Raw genomic sequence first — 26,538 nt, forward strand, 5'->3', positions numbered from 1 at the left:
TCTATGTAGTAATAAGTTTATTGTTGGACTGGATCAATACCAGGGGAGGCTCTTCTTGGGCTACTCTCAAAGTTATGTGGAGGAGAGTTCTGTGGGCTTTTCTCATATGGAATATTTTCAGGGGACTGAGTTGGAGTTTCTCCCTCTAAATCTATGAATTGGGTCTCTTTTGATTTTGCTTTCTTTACTTTTCCCCTGAGTCTAGAACTCCTCCTCAAACTTTCGGAGACTATGATTTATTCCTCTATAACTTGTTTCCTCTTTCCCTTATCCTTATCTGTCTTGAGCTGATCCCTGATTTTGATTAATCTCTCAAAAAGCAGTTGTTCATCCTCCTTAGGCGATGAAGGTTTAGGAATATCCTTGTGGATTTCTTCAACCTTCACTTTAATTTTTGTCCTTTGCCTAGTCTGCTCTCTAATCTCTGTTAATTTCTCAGGGATTGGCTCTTCTTCATCGCTTTTTGTGCTGAAGTTTCAGGGGTGTTTTGAATGGTGAGACTAGTCTTCCTTCTCCTACTTCTTTTTACAGGACTTCCCCCAGGCAATTCTAGAGCATCTTGGAAGAAGTTTCTGACCAAAAATTCCTCCCATGTGTCCCCTACACTTCTTAAGTGAAATTCAACTAAAATTTTTACTAGTCCATGGTGATATAGAGTGGTTTCTATTGCTTTAATTTTCTTCTAAACATTAGTGGCCATTCTTCTCAAACTATTCAACGGGAAAAATGGGAGATTGAGGGTTCCATCTTCTATAAAATTCATTAACAGTCATATGTGATATACATACATGGAACCAAAGCTCCCTTCGCATGTAACAAACATTTGCAAAATTAATAACATGCTACTCCATTTGCTTTTAAGTGTAGAGATTAGAATCCCTTTCCTAAAAACCGAAGTGTCCATACCTGGATTTTTTAGAATGACCTTCCAAGATTCATCATGAAACTCTTTATTCTTGAACCACCTTTCTCCTAGCCTTGGGAGCTCTGTTGCTCCAGTAATAAAGGACTCGGTCACTGCAAATTTTATGTCACCTATTTCCACATCCATTCCATCAAATGTCTGCAAAGGATTTGGTGATTTCTTTATGGTAACCGTTGAATTTTTCAATGGAACTCAGCAAACCAGCGTTCTTAACATTCCTTTCAGCTGAGGATAACCCTCCATGTAATTCACCCCTATGGGTTCGATTCTAACGATGAGCCCCATCACCTCTGTTCTCTGATACTCTTCAAAATTCCCCTCACTGTCCGAGAAATGAGTGACTGTGTAGAGAGGATTGTTTATACGGCAGTGGAAAAACTAGTATGTAGAAACAAAAATAACTATGGGTATGGGGATAGAATGACAGAATATATGGAAGTAAAATGACTATGAATATGAAATAAAACAACTGTACATACAGGGTATACAAAAACAGAATAGTTGTATGCATAAAATGTGTGGAAACAAAGTGTGCTCAAGGTATATGAAAATGGAGCGGCTGTATACGTAAACTGTGTGAAAAACAGAGTGACCGTTATACACAAAGAATATGAAAATAGAGTGACTGTGTGAACAAGGTAAAAGAGTGTTTGTATGCACAAAATATATAAAAATAGAGTGATTGTATGCACAAAAAGGCTACGGAAGTATAAGAGAAAAACTTGCTGTAATAAATGAACAATCATGGTTTTGAAGAGTCGTAGTCAAATAGATCATGTCGTTAATCTAACCATTTAATAGGTGTGTTGTAGAAGTCCGGTTAGGTATGATTCATTGAGTTTAAAACAGAGATTGCATCATTAGACCGTTTGGTATTAAAGACGGAAGGTGTGGCAGAATCATCATGGCATTAAAATCTCATAATGATAAATCAAGGAGTCATGTGATTATACAAGTTATACAAACTTATGTTTTTGCATTGATTTTTGAAATAAGTTTTTGTTTTTACCTTTGGAACCTTACCTTCCGCTTGCTAATATCTTGTTGTTTGCTTCCACAGGTGCTTAGATGTGATTGGTCCTCAAAGTTGTTCTCTCCTCAATTACCTACATATGAGATTTTATTATGAACTGGCCTCTTTGTGCTTGGACTGATAATCAAACTGTTGTTGTAGAATCAGATTGGCTGCAGAACAGGATTAGCTATGGAACGGGAACAACTGCAGAACATGAAAACAACTGTAGAATGTAAAACAACCAGTAAAATATGACTTATGAATGAATGAAATGGAGATGGCTGTGTGAGTGAAAATATGACAAGATGATTAAAAAAATGGAGATGGAAGAAATGTTGGAGAGGAAAAATTTATTGGTGGAATATGGTAGTGGAGTGAAGTGAAACTTGCAAAAATAAAATAGAGTGAAATGAGATAAAACAATGAATTTTGGAGAATGCAAAGCGAGTCACCATTTTTTTTCAAAAAATGAAATGGAAAATATAGGGTGTCAGAAGCTTCTAATTTTCACCCAGTGTTTTCTGTATAAGCATTCCAATCAGTGATTGGTTTTCAACCTTATACAATTGTTTCTTCATTTTTTTTAGCTATGAGATAGGAAAAACAAAGACTAAGTTGATGGAGAAGAAGGATTCTTCTTCACCAACTGTTAGAAAATTATATATTACAGAGCAATGGAACATATAAAATATTGCAGAAATATAAACACATAAAACAAGAGAGACATATATATACGTGGTTCACCCTGTTTGGGCTACATCCACCTCGAACAGCCAGTCCTTCCTTTCTATTATCTAGAAAAATGAAGAGACACAACCTACAGTAGATCCACTGTAGTATCCTCCTTTTTCTCTCATAGTCTCATCTCTCTGTTTCTCATTTTGAGAATACACATCTATTACATAGCATCAATACAATACCCTCATACAAAGAGAAGGGGTTGCCTTCTAGGGAAAAAAACCCTAAACTAAATATAACTTCTACCTTCAGATCATCCACCTAATGAACGGCCCAAATTGACTAGAAATTATTATACTTTTACAAGGCAATTTTACATCTGTTTTTAGCTTCGGGGGCACTACACCCGCACACCCACCGAGGGACCGCTAGCCCCTGGACCCCCCAGCCGGGGGGGGATTAACCCCCTAGACCCCCGCGGCGGGGACAAGTCCTCCCTGCACCCCCCCGCGTGGAGGGATGTACAAACTTCCTAGGGTATACATCCAGCTGAAACAAAGACCTCTAAATAATCATGCTCCACACCCAACACCAACTTCATTTCAGAATTGTCCTGAAAGATCTTGATGAACTCCTCCTTTGAGATTAGTTTTTGATAAATTTTTAATCTATGACCATTCATAAGGAGAGGAGTTTGACTTTCATCTATTTTTCTGATCTTTACTACTCCATTACTGAAAACTTTTTCAGTCTCATATGGCCCAAGCCAATGAGTTTGAAACTTCCCTTGAAAATCTTTAAACTTTGAATCAAATAACATTGCCTAATCTCCCTCTTTAAACTTCTTATCCTTGATGTATTTGTCATGCCATTTAGCCCTTTGTTGTTGGACTAGGCCAGTCCTTTGAATAGCTTCTTGTCTGATATCATCAAGTTCATTTAATTTCTCTAGTCTATGCTTTTGAGCTTCTGATAAATCCATCCCCAACTAGACTGCCATCTTGAAAGTTTTGACTTGGAACTCTATGGGGAATAGGACTTGTTTCCCATAAACAAGTTCATAGAGTGTATGTCCAGTTGTGTTCCTCCATGTAGTCATATAGGCCCATAAGGCTTCAAGAAGCCTTTCTACCCAATCTCTTCTATGTAGATGCACAGTCTTGGTGAGGATTCCTTCAGTCACTTTATTTGGAGACTCCACTTGACCACTTTCTTATCGATGATAGGGAGTGGATTTCCTATGCTTGATCTTGTACTCCTCCATAAGCCTCTCCATCATGTTGGATGTGAATTGAGATCCCTGATTTGTCACAATTTCTCTTGGAACGCCAAAGCGAGTAAAAATATCGTCAAAAATAAAACTAACTAGAGACTTTTCATTAGCAAAAAGTAATGCTTTGGCTTCTACCCATTTGGTGACATAATCAGTGCATACCAATATATACTTTTTCTGCTTAGATGGAGGATTAATAAGTCCAATATAGTCTAAAGCCCATTTTTCAAAGGGTTCGATAAGTACCTGAGGTTGTAACGAGATTTCATTTGAGGGAGTAGGTTTCCTTACCCTTTGGCAGCTGTCGCACCTTCTGACATATTATTTAGCATCTTTGAAGATGGATGGCCAATAATATCCTAAAGAAAATATTTTATAGGTTGTCCTCTTGTCAGCAAAGTGTCCACCACACGACTCATCATGACATGCCTTGAGAATATCAAGCATCTCATCTACAGTCACACACCTTCTGATCATAAGATTTGGCCCTATTTTATACAATTTATTAGTGATCCATGAATATCTTGCACTATCTTCAATAATCTTTCTTTTCTCTCTACGAAATAAATGTGAAGGTAACTTCCCTGTAACCAATATTTAGCAACATCTGCAAACCAAGGAGTTTGAGTAGTTACTGCAAAGAGATATTCATCAGGAAACTTATCTTCAATTGGAGAGTCTTCTTTGATATTTTGAATCCTGAACAAGAAATCAGCAACTGTGTTTTGTTTTCCAGGTCTATCTAGCATAGTAATGTTGAATTCTTGCAACAGTAAAAGCCATCTTGTAACTCTGCCATTAGTAATAGGTTTATTCATCAAATATATAATTGTAGAGTGATCTGTATGAACAAAGGTTCATAGCCTGTTATATAGTGTCTGAACTTGTTAATTGCATGAACAACAGCTAAGAATTCTTTTTTAGTCACAGTATAATTCAACTTAGTGGGAGTCAAATTTTTACTTGTATAGTAAATGGCATAAGGAATCAATTTTTTTTGTCTCAATACAACTCCTAGAGCTGTATCTGAAGCATCTGTAGAAATATGGAACGGAAGTATCCAATTTGGTCCTCATAAGATAGGTGCTTCAGATATTTTTGCTTTCAAGGTTTCAAATGCTAGTTGGCAATCAAGATTCCACTTGAATTCACAATATTTTGTAAGCAATTTGAAGAGTGGAGATGCTATTTTAGTGAAGTTTTCTATAAACCCTCTATAGTATCATGTAAATCCTAGAAAACTTCCAACATCCTTTTGGCAATTTGGAATTCATAACTTAGAGATGACTTCAACTTTAGATTTGTCAACTTTAATCCCATCTCATGAAATGTTATGTCCTAAAACAATAACTTTTGTAAACATCATAAAGCATTTTTCATGGCTTAGTGAAAGGTTTGTTTATTTACATCTTTTAAGGAATTTTTCCAAATTTTCCAAAGCTTCTTCAAATGTGTTACCAGAGACTGTAAAATCATCCATATATACCTCTACACAATCATGTATTAGATCAGAAAAAATCATAGTACTGCTATTTGGAATGTTGATGGTGCATTACATAACCTAAAAGGAAGTACTCGGTAGGCAAAAGTTTCCCATGGACAAGTAAATGTGGTTTTATCCTGATCCTTAGGTGCTAACTAAATTTGATTATAACCACTAAAACCATCCAAGAATGAGAAATACTTTTTACATGCTAATGTATCTAACACCTGACCTATAAAGGGCAAAGGAAAGTGATATTTCAAGGTTGCTTTATTCAATTCTCAGTAATCAATGCACACCCTCCATTTACCATTCTTTTTAAGCACAATTACCAAAGGAGAAACCCATTGGCTATCTGAAATTGGATAAATGAAGTTTACATTGAGTAATTTTTGGAACTCTTCTTTCACAATTTCCCTAAGATTTGGATTCATTCTTCTTTGAGGTTGTCTGAGTAGTCTACTGTTTTCCTCAATATAGATATGATGGATACAAGTCTTAGGATGAATTCCTTTCATGTCGGTGTACTCCCATGCAAATGCAGCAGAATGTTTTTGTAATGTTTTGGTTAGCTCTTCTTATTGTAGTTTCTCCAAGTTTTTGTTTATTTTCAATGTCTTACCTAGAAGAATTTCAATTGTAGAACTACCAAACTCTTCCATAGAATAGAGAGACATCTGCCTAGATGACACATATTCAACATTAGATTTTTCTTGGAATTGTGCATGATCATATTCTAAACATGTTTCAAATTTTTCCAATGTGTTCAAAATTTGACTATCTTCACTAATTTCTGACATAGTAAAGAGAGGTTGAATATCATCTTCTTCATCAATCCATTCCTTGTCATCTATTTCTGTAATTGCTTTTGCTAGAGGATACAAAGTAAATTTCTTTGTTGAATTACCATCAGAAATATACATGTCACCAGATCTACAACTAATAAAAGCATCAGCTGTGGCCAGCCAAGGTCTTCCTAATATGAGTGGGTGTCCTCCTAGATTATTCTTGGGAGTTAAAATCATGAAATCAACAAGATATTCCCAAGAATCTAAGGAGACTGAAATATCTTCTATCACACCATTTGGTTTGATTACTGATCTATCTGCAAGTTGCAGTAAGGTAGGTGTATAAAGAAGATTAGGAAGTTTAAGCTGCTCCATATTCTGTCTACTCATAATGTTTATTTCTACCCCTAAGTCAATCAATGTGTTTGGAATTTCAATTCCATTTATATGTGTCTTGACAATTGGACTTCCTAGATCCACATATTTCTGCATGGCAATCTTTCCCATTATGATGTCTGCTATCTTTCCTACCAGGTGAATTCTTTTTCTTTCTCTCGGTTTTTTTCCTGGTCATTTGATGCTCAACTCCTTTATTGTCTTAGCTATAATTAGAATTTCTCTAATGGCCCGTAACAAAGAAATTTTGATACAAACATTTTTTAATACATCTAGAAAATCATAATTGGGCAACAAGATTTGTTTTTCTACCCCTCTATCAATTTGTAATCTCTCAAGAAAAGGAGGTGTAGAAGTAGATGTTGGTTGCTCAATGATAAGAGTTGTGTTTATTGATTCTTTTTGTTTTCCTTTTTAAATGTTTTGGTTTTGGAGGGATGTTCCCTCAAAACTTTTATTGACTTTCAGAGAATCTTCCTCAGAAGTGTCTTGTTCTTGAATGACTATAGAAGGTTTTCCTTTTCTAATATTCTACGAGATTTAAGTTGAACATCATTAAGATCTAGAGGAGTAATCATGTAAGTTGGAAATAGTTGTCCTTCTACCATGTAAGCATTATGAGGGTTTTTATTATTGGGGTTTGGCAATGGTTGGGTAGGTAACTGATTTGGTTTTTGTTGAAATGGAAGTAAGAGTTGAGGATTTTGACTTTGTTGTGGAGGTTGTTGTGGAAATGGTAATGAAAGTTGAAGGTTCTAATTTTGAAGTTGTGGTTGCTGATTTTGCTGTTGATTTTGTGGGGGAGGATAGCTCTAATAAGATGGAGGATATTGATAACATTCAGCAAATCTCCTATAAGTATTTTGTACCCCTTGTGCCCATGATTGAGATTGATACTGTGTTTGAGGTTGAGGCCAAGGTTGCTGCCAAGAATTCGAGTTTGGTGGGGGCTGAAGATACATCGGATTATTAAATCCTTGATTTTGTTGCCCCTACCAAGGTCTTCTTGCAACAAAACAAAGAGGTTTTGTAGGATTTCGGACTGTTTCCTCTTGAAAGACAGCCTTAAGACTTGGGATTGAGGGACAACCCTTGGTTTCATGAATTTCTAAGCAAATCATACAAGTTTCTACAATTTTTGCATCTAAAGGGCATTCCCTTAGAGCATTTTTCTTTCTGCATTTTGGACAAAAGATGGCTAATGCATCAACCTCTATTTTTTGCTTGTTTTGAGTTTTGAGGGTGTCTAGTTGCTCACTAAGGCTCCCTAAAATGTTAATTTTAAACTCATCAAGCATATTGCCAATTTATGCTCTACTCACAGATTCGGTTGCAGATATGTTTGGTCTAACAAGAGAAGGATCTCTCGACCCTTTCCCTGTTTTAGATTTACCTCTTGAGAGATGAACACATAGTTCTAGATTTCCCTATTGAGAGATGAACACATAGTTCTGCTATGTCACTCAAAGTTTCTTCATCTAGATTGTTCATTTTTACTAGTTTCAAATTATAGTTGAATCTCTCAAGCAAATCCTCTAAGTTTTCATCCTCTTTTTGCATCATTTTGAACACCTCATCTTTATGATTGGTAGGCATACAATAATCCAAGTATCTATCCAAAAATGTTTGTTTCATGTCATTCCAAGTTCTAATGGATTGAGTGACTAACCTCGTAAACGATTTCAAAGCAACCCCTTTTAGTGTTGAAGGGAACAATTTGAGTTTCTGAGAGTCTTCTAGATAGTCATAAGTTCTGCACAAGACTTCAAACTCAAACAAAAATGTTTCAGGATCCTCACTTCTCAACCCATAAAAGTTTGGGAGGACAGATGGTGAAATGTTTTTCATTGTGGTATGTGTTTCCTCATCCACTATAGGGAATCCAAATGAGTTATCTACTTCCCTATTTCCTTTGCCTCCTCCATTATTACCTCTACCTCCTCCATTGTTTCCTCTACCTCTCCCTCTACCCCCTCCTCCAAACAGTGAGAATTCTCCATCTTGTTCTTCTTCTGCCATTATAGTTTCTTCAAAGTCAGTATAGGGCTCAACCTGCAAGGTTATTCCCTCTTCCTCTGGTTCTTCTATCAATGGAATGTGAGAGGGAGTTCCTACTTTTTCTTCCTCACCGAGTATTCTTAGTTCTTCAACTACAATAGGCTCCCCTGTGTAAGTGAAAAATGTCTTCTCTCCTAGGATTGTTTTGGTGGATGATGTAGGAGAATCTTCTGATTGAGGTTCTGCCCCTTGAATTCCAAGAATCCTATGGCTAGGAGTATGAGCCTCGGATGGAGGTGTGCCTTTTCTAACTCTTGGTGCAGTAGGTGGATTTGTGGTAATTGAACTTCTACCTCTAGCTATAAATCTACCCCTAGAATCTCTTTCTCTATGCATGTCATTGTTTTGTTTTGTTGTTTTTTTTTTTTATGAATGTAAGAGATAAGGCTACCTAGTTACACTTCCCCAGTAGCGAAGCCAAAATGTTTGGTCAATTTAGTGTCCTAAATTTCTCTACATAAATTATCAATCCGGGTATCATAAACTAATGAAGTGTAGTGCACTATATGTGCTAGATGACCTTTCTTACCTCACTGTTTTTGAGTTTTATGTTGTTTTGGGGGTTTAAACTTTTAATCTCTAATGTTCAGCAATGTATTTAACAAGACCATAAATCTACTTCTGCTAATGAGATGAGGACTAAGAGTGCTTTAGGCTAAATTTGGAAGTAAAGTTTTTAGTCAAGAAAAGAAAAAAATAGAGTTTCTATTCTTGCTATTATGATTGTTTCCAGAACATGAACTGAAAGGAAAAAGTGAAATTGCAACTATCTATTATGAAAACAGAACTGAAATGAAATACTGAAAGTGGAATTACAACTACTGATTAGTCTATTGCAGAATCAAAACTTAATGAACAGCTGAAAATGGAATTACAACAAAACTAAATGAAAAACTATGACTGAAAATGAAATAGCAACTAATCTATCATAAACACTAAATGAAGTGCTTTGTTACTCTGCTACACAATTTTGGGAGAACAACCTCCTTGTGATAGCATTTTGAGGAATTCAATACTTTATTGTTCTAAGAGAAACTAAAAATGAAAATGAATTGCAACAAAATTAAATGAAAGATTAAGATCAAAAGTGAGATTGCAACTAATCTACTATAATAGCTAAATGAAGTGCTTTGTCACTCTGCTACACAATTTTTAGAGAACAACCTCCTTGTGATAACATTTTGAGGGACTCCGTACTTCATTGGTCTAAGAGAAAGTAAACATAAAAATGCAAAGAAAGACTCATTCATAAATGAAATATTTCACCATTTAGTTTTAAGATGAACCATCAGTTGGAAGAGCTTTTAGAAACATTCACTTACTACATGAGTTATTAAACTAACAATAAAATGGCATTGAATAGTTTAATTCAAAATCTAAAGACTAATGAACAGCAAATGAAATGAATTAATCTACGCTACTGAACTCAACTTCAAGCTACTGATAAGAAACTAGAAAGTAGTGGAACAAAAGAACTATTCTGTGCTGGCATAAAACCATTCTGAGTTAGTAAGAAGATGATAGAAACTGCATTATGATCAAAGTTAAAAAATGGTTATAAACATCATGGAGAAAAAAGAAAAGTGAATTTACAATTTAACTATGAAAGAAAAAACAAAAATAAAAAGTAACCTTAACCAGCGGAGGGGCCCTCTGCAAAGGTCTTAGGTTATGAGCACTTAATCAAAACTCCAACAACGCTCTAAGGTATCCATGAAACACAGAGTTTATACTAAAAACAGAGAATGAGTTCTTCAAACTACAGAGCAAAAATATGAACTTAACACTTGAGCAAAATCGAACTTGTTCTGCGTTCTTCACACAGGTATTTATAGAGAAATTATACAGCTACTTTAAGGAGAAAAATAAGCTACAACAAAACACGTAGGCACGCAGGTATCCGGAATTCTTGTCCTTGGTTGCTTGGAAACATAAATCTATGGTAATGGTTGTTGGATTTAGTTTGTGCATGTGGTAGATGAAGTCGGTGGCCTCAGGAAACTACTTCGGATCCCATCACTGAGAAACGTGTAGAGAACAGAGTCCTGTTTGCCTTAGGTTTCTATGTTTGACTTCCCTTTGAGCGGAATCTTCCTTGTCAATCTAGGCTAGATGAATAGGATACAATCCATGCCCTAATGTTTTCCAAGCTACCATCATGTAGTCTTTTTTTGCTCTTGACACCTGGAACTTGCAAAAGCGTGGAAGTCGTTGTGGAACAGCGCATTAGCTACAAAATGTGGCTGTGTTCCATAGCTAAAAGAAAAAAACTTATTCAAATAAAAAACATAAAAGTATAACATTTAAATCACTGAAATATATATACTGCTTGAGGCAATGTATAATGGTTTTTGATAATAAGGATGCATTTTTCATGGAAAAACAAAGAAGGGAGGATGAGAAAAGTTGCTAAGGGAAAGACATTTTTGGAGCTCAACAGGTATTAGAGCCGGCGATTCCTGCCCTATTGACTTTTATTTTTATTTTTTAATGTGGTCTGTTTTCGATCTCATATAAATTTGAATGGATTTTTTTTGTGATCGCCTCTGCTCAAATCAGATCAAGGTTTCATAATTTCCTTTCCCTTTCTGATCTAAATATCGTGTAGTTGCAAATCTACTCTTAATCTCAACATATTCGATCTGCAGGTTTCTTTATGATCTATATAGAAACTATTTTCTTGTCTTGTGATTAAACGGTCTCCGCAAGATCAGATGTTGAAATTGTCAAATTCACTAAGTAGATTAGTTTTTTCTGCTATAAATATTCTCGACATTTAGAATCTGGTTATTTCTTCAACAAAGGCTGCCATTCTAAATGTAAGGGAGAATCGTTGTGTGTTAGGGGTGATTCTGAATTCGTGGCATACTGCAGCCTGGTGGAACAACGGAAAGCATTTTGGGCATAAGAAAATGATGATGCATGCTTGCAACCTAGGGTCATTTAATTCGTGTTGGCACGTCAATTGAGGTGCATGGTTGATATACCTCCAGCAACTCACGAAGTTGTTCCCTGAATATTGCCATGAGATCTTGAGCTTTAGAAGTCGTCACCATCGACATCGTTGTATTCTGTGAAAATTTGTTGGATCTTCGAGATTACTAAAATGAAGATGTGTGGATCACGCTGATTGGAGCGAATGAGAACGTTTTGGTGGTTGGAGATTCGATAAATCATCTACTATAGTGATCTCTGCTCAACAATCTTTTGAAAAATCTCAGTGAGCCATAGGTGTTGCTTTGTTCTATGTTCTTCAAACTTTTTTATTCGCCCATCGTTTTAATATGCCCCCATTCTTTTAATTTTCCCACGACTCTTTATGAAGTGGAGGAAGCGTCTTAAAAAATGGAGAGAACAATTTGTGAAAGTTTTTTGGGATCTAAAAACGAAAGTTTGTTTTGGATTACAAAAAGGAGGAAGACGCCTTATAAAAGGTTTTTTTGATTTCATAATTATGAAAGGGAGAAAAATAATATGTTAAAATAAAAGGGTTTAGTTTCTCCTCACTAAAATTATTTTTAAGGGAAGAAACCAAAAGGTGTTTAAAAAATTATGTTGGGAAAAGGTTTTTGAATTTTTTTTATTGGGTTAAAAAGGAGAATTGGCCAAAAATTATTCACAAATTTTTTAATGGAGTAAAAGAGATTTGGGCATTCTCTTGTACTAAACCTTGGGTTATGAAATGCTTCCTTGATTGGCTAGTCATGCAAATCTAGCTAGATTGATCTCACTTGTGGAAGTGTAAAGAAATTTTTGTTGTCATCATTAGCCTTGTTTTGTGGCTAGTACATTTTCAATTTTTTGTTTTCAAGATGGGTAAAAGGTTGCAGGAGCTTCATGAGAAGAAGGCAATGGATGAGCTTCGTAAAGAGGTTCTCCAATTGCAGTCTATGTTAGCTGTCTTGTAAATAGAGAATGAAACTCTTAATAATAGCTTGCAAACTTCAATAGCTGAAAAAATCAATAAGGTTGAACATTTGGAATCAACCATGGGAAAATATCTCCAGATGCTTGTAGATGAATTTCAAGAGAAGATTGATCTCCTTGATGATTTGCAGGAGGAAGTTGAGTCTTTTTCTAACTCAAATTTGAAGAATAAACTGGAAGAGAAAAACCATCAGCATGTTATGGAGATTGAAATCTTAAAAGAAACAATGTTGGAGCAACATCAACTTTTGTCACAATAGTTGATTGAGAAAGATGAGGCTATTCAAAAGTTGCAGGAGTCTAAAAAGGAACTTGAATTGGAAGTTAGTCATCTTCAGAAATTTGAGATGGGGACGGTTGATGTTGAGCTTCCAAGCGCTCCTTCTTCCACACTTGATGATGTTGATTGTCAGATGGTTGATACAGATGATCATGAATCATCACATGCTATTGTTGCACCTATTTTTGAAAAACATACTACTAGTATTGGATCCCGATTGCTGAGAAAAATGGGATATACCAGAGGTGGACTTGGGAAGAATGGAGAGGGAATTGTTGCTCCTATTAACCCTGTAGTGAAAACATCAAGAGCATGTCTTGGATATGATCTTGTTGCTGCCTCATCACCTACATCCATTTGTGAGGTGTTTGAAGAAAATGTTCCTCTTAACTGTGTTGATGACATTATCATTCCAGATGAAAATGTTGTGGCACCAAACTTTGAATCTTCAAAAACAAATCCTAAGGAATTCCACTTCCTCATCAAAGGAAATCATCCAGGTTCCAACATTCTTTGTCAATTTAGAGTCCAACATTTATATCAATTCAAAGGAGACATGAGAGAATGCATCGTGCACCAGTGCCAACCATCAAAATCAATTCTAGATGGATCTATGGATGTTCGTGGCATCATTTGATACACTTCTTAACAAATTCATATCACTAAGTTACATTAGTTGTTTATTATTGACTTTCATTGTTCCCTCAGCTGTGTTTTAGGGGAGGTGATTAGATGGTGGCAAATGTTGTGATTTCATTGTGGAAAATTGTCATTTTTTTTTTTATCAATGTGAGAGTGATGGTGTTAAAACCACTTCAGGATTGTTGTTGCATGAAATTTGATTTGATTTTGGCATGCTTACATGCCTCATTAGTTGTTTTTTTATTGATGGTGTTGCTTTTGTTCAAAGCCTTTGTCCTAGTTCTTTACCAACACCTATATCCTTTGAAGCTTTTTGGAAGAAGTTGATAGTGTTTGCCTCCCTTGTGCCTCTACAACATTCCTACTTCAGAGATCGACTTACCTCATTGAGATTTTAGAGCTGTCATCTTCAAAGTTTTGGTACTTTATCATTTCGTACTTCTTGATTGGAGCAGGCCTTTGTTCTTTCCATTCAGTGGTTCGTTATGCGATTTTTCATTTCAGCTCTAAGATAATTTGAGCATTGACATCTCTCTCTTTTGGGGGGGAGTTTTTTCCTACCGGTTTTTATCTCTTACTTATGAGAGTTTGTACACAGGTACCTAATCAGGCCTATTTTCCACGACCCATTCTTTGTTCTCTATTTTCTTTGGTTATTCCCTATGTTTCGCTTAGGAGGGGTGTTAGAGTTGGCTTTCTCAATGCTTCATTTCCCAATGAGCTAAGTATGGTGAGTTCTAAGCTCATATAGGGACTTTCATCTACATAGTTGTCGTAGTTATCCTTATCTAACATTGGGCTTCATCTATTTCTATATAATGGAGGCTTTCAATGTACATTAGCATAGCTTGTGAATAATCAAATACTCTATCAACCAAGGCCATTAACATATAACATATTTCATTAAAGCAGATGAATCTAATAAAGAGAAATTTGTGTAAGAATGTTGATTTCTCCAACATATATACATAAGGTGCTTACTAAGGGCCTTAAATCAACTAGATCTAGGTGATTGTCACTACCACCAGACACCAGATTGTAACCAAAATCCATTAGTATTTTCACAAGGGCTTGACAATTTGCTGCAACCTACCAAAAGTATTTCATTTTAATCAGAAACAAAATATATTCACATTATAATTCATAGTATATCCGAGTATACCTGCGATAAACCTAGTCTCATTTCCAAAACTCACATATTGCAGCCATGTTACTGACAAACAACAAGAGGAGAAGGACCCTATCTCATGAGCTACTCTATTCCAATTCCACTTAATTCCCACCTACTGGAGAGAGACATAAATATATGACCCACTAAAAGAGAGGTGAGTTAAAATAAGCATTTGAACTAGGAGGAAGGCTAGTTTCAGTAGCATCTGTTAAATAAGCAATTGATTAAGTTTATCCACATCTGGTAAGGTGCCTTCTCTGCTCTGAGGTTCAACATCATTATCCACCAATAACCCATCTTGTATTACCTCTTTCCTCCTTACCTCAGGCAAGGCCATAGGTTTCATATTACATTTGTTTATGTTCTCACCCTCAAGACTATAAAATGAAAATTAAGGTTGCACATCCAGTATTTCAGGCTTAGAGGGAGGGAAAGATTCAAACATTTCTTTAGTGAGGTTTAAGTTCCAAATCCCATTAAGGACTAGGTGGAAGCATCAATAAAAGTCACAACTTACCTTTTTTAGGTTCCATTTACAGTCACAAATCGAGATCGAGATAAAGATCCAGCAATTGGAGACTGAGTTGACGTTCTTTTTGTGAACTTAAATAAGTTTATCTTGGTCCATTCAATCACATTGGATTTGATCTAGAACTAGCTTCAGATCCTCTAGTTGCATAAGTAGATCTAGTTGCTTACATTGAACCAATGGATCCCGTAGAGGCAGAAGTAGAGGTTTCACTTGAGTATGTGTCTTTACACATGTTCAATCAAATTTCCTCCTTTTTCTCATGCATTATTGCTACATCTGATATTGTTGAAAATTGCACATTTAGCTTTGTCTTGAACAAGACAAGGAGATACATTCACGTTCAAATCATATATTACATTTTTTTAAAAATGATTAGTTTTTTCCCACCACATTAAACTTTTCCCTCGATTTCCATTATCATTATCATAAATAAGTTGATTTTTAATCATTTTAGTGGATAAAAATATGTTTTTCGTATATGTTTTTCCATCATCATATTCTTGATTTCTAATGAGTAGATAAGAAAAATTATTTTCTCTATTTTTATTTCTACAAATTTTAATGATGAGATTGTTTAAATTATTAATATTATTGTTAATATGGAAGTTTACACTAAAAATTTACAAGAATAAATTTAATATGGTGAAAAATTGTTGATTTAGAGTAATCACAATGATGGCATGGAAAAGAGTGTGCAAAACAAAAGAGAAATGAGGTAAAATTGTGCTCGTCTTTATACATTGATATATTTTGCTTAAAAAAAATAGTTGTATTTTAAAAAATTATCCTAGTTTTTATTTTAAGAGGAATTCTATTAGGCTTTGGATTTTAGAGTTCACAAGTCTACCAAAACTATATACTCATGTCCTTATTCAGATTAATCAATGTTTTGTTTCTTTCATAGACTTGAGTTGGCACTAACTAGCTTGCTTATAACTTTTCTTATAACTCAAGGGTGTCTTAAATGATGAAGCTTTGGTTCAAGTTTAAGTCCATTGATCCACTTATTGTTTAATTTAATAATGAATCCTTTATTTCTAATAGTAACTAGTACTCTAATTATTTTTAAGGAACCTTGAAGTTTGTCCTTGATCTCAATAATGAAGTACTTTCAAGGCTTTTAAGGAAATATATTCTTATTGAAATTTTTTAAATATGAAGATGTTTATAGTTTCTATAGTGAAAGAATGTTATTTTGGTTATTTCTTGCTAGGGTTCCTCTCAAAGTCATTATTAAGGCTTAGGTTAAAGAAGTATAAGAACCCCAAGGTTGACATTGTATCAAAACTAGATATATAGATGTTGTAAATATTATTTTTATTCACTGTGGTAAAATTATCATATTGCACTCTATGCTATGTAAAAAGAGAAATGCATAAATATAAGATATAATGGTAGAAGATGGCTTAGAACAAAAGAGGAATATATGAATCCATAAGATGGCATAGTTTAAATGATAGGTGTAAATGAGGTGGAAACTCTCAAGGCCTTTACCAATGGACATGAAAAGGGCCTTGGACTAGGAATATGGGCACCATTACTATTCTTTTCATAATAAGAGTTAGTATGAAGGAAGGAGAAAAAGGCCTTTACTTATAAAATGAAGTTTCTCATGCTCAAAGGTCATGAATTTAGCATTAAACAACCACATAGATCCTCTCTAAATAATATTAGGGGTATATGGGATATCAATTCCATTAGGAATTTTTTCACACCATGTATAGGAGTGAAAGAATTTACCATGGGTAAGGGAGGTAAACAATGGCACTAGGCCTTACAAGAAGCTTTTTAGTTTCAAGAGCTATGAGCTAGCCTTAAAAACCACATATATTTTCTTTAATGGATCTTTGGTCTTAAGTCGAGATATGGGCACCATAGGAGGTATTTCTCACCACATATGGGAGTTAGTGTTTATGATATGGTTAGGAGAGGAAAACAAGGACCTTATTCTATAATTTAATCTTTTACATACTCAATTTCCATGAATAAGACCTCTAGTTGGGAATATGGGCATTTAGTATGTTTTTCATAATAAGAATGGATTTCATGGCCTACTATGGCCAAGGAAGAAAAGAAAAAAAAGACTTAAGTCCAAAATAATAAGTGGCCATTAAAAAGGCTTCAAACCACCACATTAATTATATTCTCGAAGGGATATTCTTCAACGGCCTCTAGGAAGGATGTGTCTATAATTCAAAGGTCTTTCATACCACGATTGGGCCTCAGAGCCTCATCATTGGTCCTTAATGAAACTAGAAGGTTTTCCGGAGTGAAAAAATAAAAAATGACTAGTACAAATAACTAATTCATGTACTTGTTGTACTTGTTATTTGGTCATATTTTTTTTCTTGGACTATAGTAGTCATTTACATTAATGATTTTTAATTTTTCCACTTATTATCTAGTCATATATTTTAGTCTTGCACTAAATTAGTTGTTTATGTTAGTCACTTTTAGTTGGGTCACTTATTATCTAGTCATATATTTTATCCCTAAACTAAATTAGTCGTTTTTTGTTGGGTCACTTAAAATTACTCAAATTTATTAGAAATTCACTTGAAATAATTGTAGTGACTAACTTTTTTAGTCTCATAGTCACTAATCTCTCATTTTTTACTAGTGGTGATTCTATTTGGTGTCTTCTCCTATGATTATTATTTCTCCTTTTCTGCTACATCCTCTTCTTCCATTAGTGGCACTCCTGCATCAACTGTTTTATCTACAGTCGCATTCCATGACTCTTTTTCCTTGAACAAAGCATCTCTGTTGATTATGGTCTTCTTGGAGACAAGGTTATACAATTTGTATGTTTTTGACTATTCACTATAACTAGCAAATATGCATTTTTCACTTTTATCATCCAACTTTCCTCTTAGTGCCTTAGGTACATATGCATAATCTACACATCCAAACACTCTAAGATGAGATACACTGCAAGAAATACTTGACCATGCTTCTTTTGGTATTCCATTCATCACAATCTTTGTGGGTAATCTGTTTATCACATAAACAACACATGGAACTTCTTCTTCCCAATACTCATTATATAAGTTTCTTCCTTTTAGCATGCTCCTTTCCATGCTCATAATTTTCCTATTCCTCCTCTCTACTACACCATTCCACTATGGTTTGTATCTAGTTGTAAACATCCTTCTAATTCCATGTTATTAGAAGTAAGCATGCAATGATTTCGAATCATATTATCCACCACGATATGATATCAATTCCTTGATCTGATGGTCACTCTGGTTCTCTACTAATTCTTTGAATTCTCTAAACATTGAAAAAGTTTTAGAGTTATGATTCAAAAAATATACCTAAGACTTCTTGCTAAAATTATCAATGAAAGTGAGGAAGTAACAACTTCCATCAATTGACTATGTTATCATAGGTCCAGACAAGTCTGTATGAACCATATCTTGTGGTTTATTCTCTCTGTATGCAACCCCTTTTGGAAAACTCTCACGATATTTCTTTCCGAAGATGAAACACTCACAAGTACTAGAAGGTTCCATAATGGCAGGTAATCCTCTAACCATCTTTTTCTGTTGCAGCAATCCCAAACCAAAGAAATGCAAGTGTCGAAACTGAAAGTTCCATAACCAAAAATCATTAGAAAAGGAAACTGTAAAAGAACTAACCTAATCACTGTAATTCAAGACTAGAGGAAATATTTTGTTCCCTGTCATCTGCAACTTTTCTATCAATTTATTTCTTGGAGGTTTTTCATATATAACACACTCTTTCCCCTAAAAAATAACTTTATATCCTTTATGTGTTAACTTAAAAACACTTATTAGATTATGTTTGAGACCAAAGAAATAATATACCTCTGAAATTATCTTCAACTATCCCTACATGGTGAAAATGTTGACCACTCCTTTGTTATCTACATCCATAGTCTCGTCAGTGCCCAACTTTACCTATGTCTTCATAGATTGATCTAGGCTTACAACTAAATTATTGGGTCTTGTCATGTGGTTACTCTAACCACTGTCTAATAGCCACACATTATGAGAAGGTGAGTGCATGGTATGGTAATATAAGAACATGGATTTAGTGTTTTCTATAGTTACATTATGTTTATTTTTTCCTTGATCAACTTTGCTCTTACTGCAATCACCGACATAGTGACCAAATTTATTGGAATAATAACATCTCACCTTTGATTTTTCGATTGTTTGATTATTTTTGGAGTTTTTTCTATTGCTTCCACTTTCATGTTCCTACTCTTGTTTTCAATATCTCTAACTACCATGTCTTTCACCTCGTCCTTTGACTCTTGATCTACCTCTGCCTTGTCCTATGTCTCTTTAAATAGAATCCTACATTTTAAAAGTGGTCTCTATGTGGAATCCTTATTTTCATCTATCCTTGCCTTGTGAGATAGAAGTGATCCCATCAAATCATCAATTTTTAGTGTTGCCAAATCCTTCGCTTCTTCTATGACTGTTTCTACAACATCAAAATTGGTGTACGAAGATATGAGGACTTTATAAAACATTGTTTGATATTCTATGTCATCACCATAAATCCTTAATTGGTTTCCATCAATCAAGACCTGATTCATGAATGAATCAATGTCCTTTGTTTCCTTCATCTGTAGACTTTCAAAATATCTCCTAGTTTTCTACAACTTAACAATATTGACTTTGGCAATACCTTTATAGCTTATCACCAAATTATCATACACTATATTTGATGATGACATGGTCATAATCTTATGGAACACTGCTAGGCCAGCTCCTTGTTGGATAAGATGCAACGCTTGCATATTCTTCTTTTTGTCTTTCTTTCATTATTCCCTCTCTGCATTAGTGATGGCTCATTTAGTTTCCTCATCTTTAGGTTTTGGAAATCCAGTTATGACATACTCCCAAACATCATTAGCCTTTAACATGGTCCCCATATTAATGTACCACACATCATAATCCTTCCTTGTAAATGTTGGAAACTGTAGCTAAAAACTTGATGAATCCATCTTTTAAAAAATACTCTTCAAATAATAAAACTCATTTTTGATGAAAACCTTTAAAATCCCCTTTTTAAATTTTTCATAAATCTATTTTATGAACTTTTATAAAACTTGTTAATGATAAAAATTTTTTATTAAAAAACTTCTTATGTGGCCCATTTAATGTTCAAACCCCTTTTATTTAATAAAACAAATACTTCTAAAACACACCAATATAAAAGAAAATTGTAATAACCTCCAAGACTTGTGTCACATATTATTAATCTATCATATGAGTAAAAAATAAACAACATTACCTTTTATCCCATGTGACTCTTTTCAAAATACTTTGGAATAAAAAACTTGTAACCTTTTATTTACTCTCTTCTTCTTGGAATGATTCCCTCTTTCTTTTCTACACAAACAAAAAAAATTCATTAGCCATATTTCATTGCATTGCATTAGAATTTTCATTCAAAATATTTTATAAACCATATATATTTATTCAACACCATAAGCCCATCCACTTGATCATGTGCAGATAGAAGAAGATGATGTGGCAGAGAAGATAGAAGGAGGCATTGAGCATTTCTACTCTATCAACCCATATCAATAAGGGCTTCATCCTCCCCAAACTTTTCAACCATATCATAGATCTTATTTCATTCCTTCTTTTCATTCATATCAACAACAAACTCCCCAATGGGGTGATCCATATTTCCCTAAATATCCTCAATTCCCATGTTCCCACCAACCTCCTCAATGGGGGGATCCATATTTCCCTTAATATCCTCAATATCGTCCATGCCAAACTTAATGTTATCCATAACATCAACACCACATCCTCAATTACAACCATTTAAAAGACACACTCCCACTCAACTACCTTCACTACCATTTCCAAACCCAAGCAATAAGGTAATTTAGCCCACTTACAATGTTGAGACACAAAAACACCACACAAATCCTCTTGATCCAAGTGATATTATTCTTAGATCGGGAAGAGTGTCGCAAAGAAGAGATTATCTTCCTCCTATTGAAGAACAAAATCCAAAGGAATAAGATCCATAAGAGACTAAATAATCATGGACTGCATTTGATGGAGAGCATCCATTGGAGCTTGAGATTGAATAATTTCTATAATGCTTATCATCAGATCATTTATATGTTCAAGTGACTAATAAAAAAATAGTATAATATTTGAATGACATGAATGAATAAGACATACATAATGATCTAGATGAGAAAAATAAATAAGGTAATCAAAGCTATATTGAACTTTGGTTCCAGAAAATCATTAAGTTGGAGCATCTCTCTCTTCTTCAACAATTTTTAACATCATCAAAGTATTTGGTCTGTCATATTTAGGTACATGTCAAACAACATATTTCAAGTCTACACATGATTTTATCTGTCATCTTGTCATGCACATGGATCCATTGGAATTATTACTATACTTGAATTTTCTTTTTTCAAGTAGAGTAGGATGAAACAATGAAAGAAAAAAAGGGGAAAAAGAAAATATCAGGTGAAAACCTACTTTGAGGTGCCTGAGATTGGATCAATGATTCAAAATATTTGTGAGGTGGTTAGTGGGTTGGAAACCAAAAAAGAGAAAAAAGTAAGAAGATCCTAGGTGAAAACATGCTTTGAGATGCCTAGGAAAACTTATTAGTTTAAAACCTGATTGAGGAAGCTAGTATGCCTAACAAAAAGAGAAAAGATGAAAAATGAAAATGGAAAAAATATTATTTTCTCCAGATATCTCTCTCTAATATATGCAAGGTCTTTCCAACATTCACAAGCAACAAAAAATTGATCAAGCAAACATCTAGCCAAGGGAAGTCAACATTGAGATTTCTATTTTCTACACCTAGATGCTCCAACATTGTTAAGACAAATTACATACATCTCTTTTCATCCTCACAGTGCATCCCCATGCCATTTATCAGCATTCCCAATCCATTTCCATTAATTTTCCTCGTTGTCCTGAAGTGTTATAGGAAAGTTCTATGTTGTTGCAAGATTGCTAAAAAAATACAGAGCATAAATTATTTTTACAATATATAAAAAATTATGCATTAATTAGCCAAGTTGTTTCATGGGGATATGTATAAGGATTATGGTAACATGCTTAAATTTTTTTAGCAAATTCTAGTGCATATTTTGTGAGAAATTGGTCACCATCACCTAGAGTCATTTTCCATTTTTTTCGAGATTCATGCATCCATTGCCCAAGATGTTTGTGAGGAGATGCATAAGGATGATGGAAAAATTCTTAAGAAATTATAGGTGAATCAAATCTAGCATTTTAAATATATGGCTTAAAAAAATTTGCTACAAGATTATTAAAGAACTGTTATAGGATTATTCTAGATTTTCTACAAGATTCTAAACGATACAAAAATTAGCGATATTTCTTAAGTTTTACACATTGCCTCAACATTCATTTTCCACACCACCTGCCCTCTTCTCTACTCTCATTTCCTCCTTTGTCCACCAAAACCACCTGTTTTCACCCCTTCTTCCATCTCTTCTACCACAAAACATAACTTTGACCATTGTCAAATGGTTACTCATGAATTATTAGTATATTTAGAGGCAACAACCAAAGGAAATTATTATCTTACCAGGGTCTATGTGACTACTATAGGGACATAAACAATCTTGTAGTAGTATACAGATGCCATGCCATACCAATGCTAGAGCACTAGGTCCGCAAGTGAACTACCATGAAGAATTTGGACATGATAACTCTAATTCTCAAGTAGCCACATGACCTTTTGTTAGCTGCTACATGATTCTTTATCACTAAGAAAATACCAACATTGGATCGAAAGAGCACCCAGATAAAGGAAGGACTTGTATGATTGAGCATCAGTGAGCATAAGAATATATATATATATATATATATATATATGTTTCTCGATATATTATGGAATACATGAAAAGAAACCTTATCTTTGTTCAAGTATGGCATAAAAACACCAAATGATCAGATAAAACACTCAGATTAGGAGAATCTAAGTAGAAGAGAAGAAATAACAACAATAGAAAACCTAGAAGACCTCTAGAAACAAAGCTATCAACATTAAAGCATCCAATAGATTATCACATGTAGCTTCAAGATCATCAAGGGAAGCCTCCACAATTACAAATACATCATACACAAAAAACACTCATGGTATGGCACAGGTATGCAACTCTTTTATCTCACCCTTCAAACCTATTCTAGCTTGACAAAATATTAAAAGTGTGAGAAGGAAAGGTATTTTATAGCCAAACTCAATGCCGGGAAGCCTTGACCTCATTTAGAAGTGAACTTAATTTTTCAACCAAGACACCCACATGTGTGGGAGAAGAAAAATACAAAAGTGAAAAAGAATTGATAGAGAACAAGGAGTGTGAAGGGATAGTTGGGGGCCAACACAGTTAAATCAAATAGCTAATTCTATTTTTCATGCAATATCATTAAGGAAAAAAAAATATATAGGTGGGGGCCAGTTTAGTTAACTCAAAGAACTCCAAGTTTTGTTTGCATGCAATATCATTAAGGAAGAAGAAAAAATATAGATGGGGCCACCTCAAGTTTTGCATGCAACGTTATTTGATTTTTTTTATTTAAAACAAATTGAAGAGAGAGAGTAATATTTAAAAAATTATGTAAAAATAAAAATAAAATGGTGGACCCACCACCTCTTGGGACACAAAATGAATGCTACAGGATTCTACAGGTCGTTACAGGATAATTATAGGATAGTATGGGAAGTTGATAGAGTGTTATAGGAAGACAAATTTTCTAGATAGTGAACACCAAATCTTGAATAACTTGAAAATCAAGGGGACCTTGAAATGAAATGTAAGTTAAAAATTATTTCCACTTTCATTTGACAAAACTGTTCAAAATATATTAGTTTCCAAAGAGAAAATTTTCTACATTTTGCAATGTGAATTCAAGCAGGAAACAGTCAATGGTCTGATTGTTCCTTTTAGTCTGAAAAATGTGGAAAATTTTCATGAGATAATTGATTTCCTCTCCTTCAAAAATTGTGCATATTTCCTCTGCTACAAAATTCCTTGCTGCATAGGAAACCTTAAACTCTTATTCTAGCACAAACACAAATAGAATTGGAAGGGGGAGATAGAAGAAAAGAAGAAGTAGAGGAAGAAATGAAAGAAAATATAGAAGTAGTGACAGATTTATCAAAGATAAAGATAGAGATAAGAACAATTTAAATATATTTAGTCGAGCTTAGTTTGGCATAATCAAAGCTTCAAGCTAAAATACCAACACCACAGACAAAGTCTCAAGATCCTGATAAGGGCATAGAGACACCAAGAAGACCAACTAAGAAGAGGAAGGAGGAATCAAAAGACCGTATGATACACAAGGAAATGGAAATAATTGAAGAACATGTAGGCTTCCATCCAACAGGGGCATCTACATCCACATCAATATGGGGTGTTATAAAGGTTATTAGAGGAATACATGAAGAACAATAGAGAAAGGAAGATGAGTAAGTTGCTAAGAGGATGAGCAACTATTTCAATGGGCGTTATGATGGGCAACCAAATTAGATACAAATTAAGGCCCATCTAACCTTTATTAGACACATAAAGGCTATATAAAATTTCTCTTTTTGCAGTTAATAATGTATTCTTAGCTTTAATAAGTTCCAAGGAAGGTTTAGAGATAATTACATATTATATGCCTAATATTAATTATTTTTGTAGAATATTGTGAGAATATTACGAATATTTTGAAGATTTGGAAGATGAGATAATTTAGGGTTATGCTGCCTACCACATGATTCCACGGGATGGACCAATAAATGAAGAAAATATCATAAAATCATCAATAGATTCTAGAGCTCCACTGATTGAGAAAATCTAGGGATGTGCGCTATACTATAGGAGAAGCTAGATTTCATTATTTAATAAAGATTCCTCTTGGTTTGGACGAAATCCACTTTTGTAGGAGTTTTGGAGGGAAGTAGTGCACCTCATGCATTTCCTTTCCTAACAGTGTTTCCTTATTTTTAGGAGAACTAGTGAATGAGAAAATTTCTTGTGCAGGTTTTTCAATCACTTCTCCCTTGGGAAGTGTGGTTGGATATGTTATGTTTGCAAGATAAAAAGATATATTCACTTCCTTTGCAGTAGTTAGACCCGAGATTAGTCATTTTTCTTACATCTTTGTTTTCTGCAAACTAATGATTGGCTTAGTAGTTTTCTTTGAGCACATGAAGTATAACCTATAGTGTATTTAGGCCTTGCAAATATTTCCATATAGGTTATATTTTAATGCAATAGTTATATTTCCAATAAAATTTAACTCATCATTTCTTTGTCCTTTCAATTTTTTTCAATTTACATTGTTAACATGCTTTAGTTGTTTGGAAAAATAGAGTAGATTGTTATGGTGTGCAGGTACTACTTTTTATCTACAAGGTTGGAATTTTCATTAATACCCATCATCTAACCGCTAGCTTCCTTTTTTCAACCTCAACAACTTCCTCAAATAAATGTTCACCGAGAGTACATTTTTGGGTTATTGAAGGCCACTATGTGCATTGGTTTTTGTGCAATATGGGATCTTGAAGGGTACTATTATTGGAAAAGGATTAATAAAACCTTCATTTACCCTCCATTACATTTACCTACCTTGATATCACCTTTTCCACCCTTAGACTACTCACAGATTCAGCCCTGTAGCAAAACAGGGCAATCGTGTAGCAGTTTCCCAATCCTGTAGCACTACGAAAAAAGCCTCCAAATGCATCTTGATTTTCCCTAGAACACAATTAACCACCACTAGGCCCTCAATAATTATCATAAGACCATAAATACGAATAAAATGGATTGATATATCTAGTAGAAATGTTTCTTTAGTTAATAAGGTAGATAGACAATCATTCCTAGCAATCTTGTAGGAAAATAATAGTAATTTTATGCTATTTATTAGCTCATTTTAATGAGGATATTTTGAGTCTATTCCAATTTTATTGAGTCCTAAAAACAATCTACTTAATAAAAAAAAATTACCGTGTAGCATTTCCACTTGATCATGTTAGGCATTTGGTAGGTTAGTGAGTTCTAGAATTTCTAGTTTTTAGAGTAGCAATTTTCTACTAATTTTTGGCACATGTTAACAAGGGTATTTTTGAGTGATTCCATTAGGATTCAAGTCCTATCAAGTTAGCACGAGAAACATCAATCCTGTCGTAATATTATAGCATTTAATTTTTGAGATCTTCCTTGTCCATATTCACTCCAAATAAATGGTAGAAGCATATTTCTAGCCCATGAATGATTTAAGACAACTTTTTTTGAGTTGACATTTGGTTAGTTTGTCATTTAGCTCTTATATTCCTTTCTTCTTGAATGTTGATTTTTGCAATTAGTCTAGATTTCAT

This window comes from Pinus tabuliformis, chromosome 2_1, assembly GCF_031772625.1.
Source record: "Pinus tabuliformis cultivar Carrire ecotype Pingquan chromosome 2_1, CPIR1, whole genome shotgun sequence".
NCBI classification, from domain to species: Eukaryota; Viridiplantae; Streptophyta; class Pinopsida; order Pinales; family Pinaceae; genus Pinus; species Pinus tabuliformis.